Source organism: Babylonia areolata, chromosome 7 (genome assembly GCF_041734735.1).
Source record: "Babylonia areolata isolate BAREFJ2019XMU chromosome 7, ASM4173473v1, whole genome shotgun sequence".
Classification (NCBI taxonomy): Eukaryota; Metazoa; Mollusca; class Gastropoda; order Neogastropoda; family Buccinidae; genus Babylonia; species Babylonia areolata.
The window spans coordinates 10353552-10356051 of NC_134882.1; the positions used below are offsets into that span (position 1 = coordinate 10353552).

A 2500-nucleotide genomic window follows, 5' to 3' on the forward strand; every position below is an offset into this window, starting at 1 on the left:
ACGAAGCTTTGTTCAACTAATGAAATCAACAATTCTCCCCCAATTTTTGGCGTTTTAGTGAATTCTGCAGTGGTCTCGTGTAGTGCTGGACCAGGGGAGTTGTAGCAGGCATGTAGCTTTGGGGTGGAAAGGGTTAAACAAAATTTCATTCCTTTCACTTCTTTACCTTCCTACAGTTTCAGTTTCAGTTTCAGTAGCTCAAGGAGGCGTCACTGCGTTCGGACAAATCCATATACGCTACACCACATCTGCCAAGCAGATGCCTGACCAGCAGCGTAACCCAACTCGCTTAGTCAGGCCTTGAGAGAAAAAAAAAGTGAATAAATAATAGATAAGCTTACATAAATAAATAAATAAATAAATAAATAATAAATAAATAAATAAATAATAATTATAATACCTTCCTACAGTCCTTGCTTTCCTTCTCACCTTTCTCTCTCTTTTGTATGTTATTCGTATTTACTTTATATATATATATATATATATATTAGATTCTAGCATCGTTTATTCTTCATTTTTTTAATTTTGTTTTCAAATTGTTTCAAAGAAGTTTTTTTTTCTTTTTTGCTTTGTTTTGTTTTCTTTTTCTTTCATCCGCTGATTTATTTCATGTCCCTGCTGACCTTATCGCTTCTTTTGTTTCTTTATTCTGTCTTTCATTCATTCGTTTATTTTTCTGTCTCTCTTGTAGTTCTTGTCTTTTCCCCCCTCCCAATTTTCGCTCTTTCATTTTCCTTCCTTTTATTGTTCCTTTGTTTAGTTCCTTCTTTCTTTCTTTCATTTCCCTCGTTCATTCTTAAGTTCTACGTTCAAATTCTCAGCGAGAGAGAGCTTTCTCCTCATGTTCTAATGCTCTCTTTGTTAAAGTGTTAGGGTAGGAAGGTGGTAGAATGGTTTAGACACTCAGCTGCCGATATAAAGAGTCCGTGAGGGTGCGGGTTCGAATCCGGCTCTCACCCTTTCTCCCACGTTTGACTGGAAAATCAAGCTGGGCATCTGGTCATTCGGATGAGACGATAAACCCAGGTCCCGTGTGCAGCACGCACCTGGCGCACTGAAAAAGAACCCATGGCAACGAGGGTGTTGTCCCCTCTGGCAAAATTCAGTAGAAGAAATCCGCTCTGATAGGTACACAGTTTTAAGCGCGTTGGGTTATGCTGCTGGTCAGGTATCTGCCCAGGAGATGTTGTGTGGCGTGTGTGGATTTGTCCGAACGCAGTGACGCCTCTTTGTGAGACTGAAACTGAAACTGAAATCTAGTGCTTTTCGAGGAACTGACACACGAACACCAAATGATCTTATTTATGGTGAATATGACGTGTTTCCGTTAACTATCAATTCAGGCATATATCTGTTGATCTGTTTGGATACTGGTTGAAACTGATACGAACGGAAGAACACAGAACACTTCTCAAAGCCTATGAAATGCTGTCAGGTTCAAAAGGAAAATCCAACTGGGGTTTTAAGGTTCGTGACACATTAGTAACGAATATTTCCTATTTCGTGTCGGGGGGAAATCTGGGGGTGGGTTGTGTTGTCTCTTTTATGAAGATGTTCAAAGCAGCAATTTTTTGTTGTTGTTGTTGTTGTGATTGGTAAAACTGGAATGGTTGTATCAATTATAGCCGGCGATAGATTTCTGGACAACAGAAACAAGTCATATACGTGTGCGCATGTGTTTGAGTGTACGTATGTAAGAGAGAGAGAGAGAGAGAGACAGAGAGAGATTCCGAAGTGTCGCTTTAACTCCATTTCTTCGTTTACAATTTGCGGGGTCCATGTTTTGTTTGTTTTACTTTTACAAAATGATATATTTTTCTCTGTTTATCTTACTTTTAACCCCAAACTGATACAAAGAAATCGATGCCATTTCCCTTCCTTTTTTGTTTGTTTATGTAGAACTCATGTAAAAAAAAAAAAAAAAAAAAAAAAAAAAAAAAGGCAAGAAAAAGAAATAAAAAACCCCCAAAAAACACACTCTCTCTTTCGCCCTCCGTCTTTCTCAAACAAAGCGATAGCTCTCACTTTCTCTCTCTTTTTTTTGCGTCCGGAACTAATATAAACAAAATAATAAACAATGTATCTCCCCCACGTCTCACACACACACACACACACACACACACACACACACACACACACACACACACACACACACGCATATATATATTCACACACACGTGCACAGACATACACGCTCTCTCTCTCTCTCTCTCTCTCTCTCTCTCTCTCTCTCTGTGTCACGGCTGCTAGGAGGTAGATGGAACAATCACAACAGCCATGTTGTGTACGTTTTACCTGAAAAAACAAAACAAACAGCAACAGCACCCAGCTACCTAGTCAATATTTTCTCTGAAATAAAAGAGAAAAAAAATCAGCCAGTTTTCTTTTTATTTCATCAGTGTATCTAACTTCTGGCATCAGTCGTATGCAATCACAGTGAGTTCAGTTGAGACACCGTGCAAGGAGTGCACTACATAGACCCATGATTATCAATGTCAAG

General features: G+C 39.0%; 1 protein-coding gene across 1 annotated transcript in view; it reads right to left on the reverse strand.

Annotated features, from left to right (window-relative positions):
* LOC143284331 (carbonic anhydrase-related protein 10-like) overlaps positions 1-2500 on the reverse strand; it is a 157250-nt gene that overhangs the window by 13557 nt on the left and 141193 nt on the right. The gene's annotated exons all lie outside the window — the stretch shown is intronic.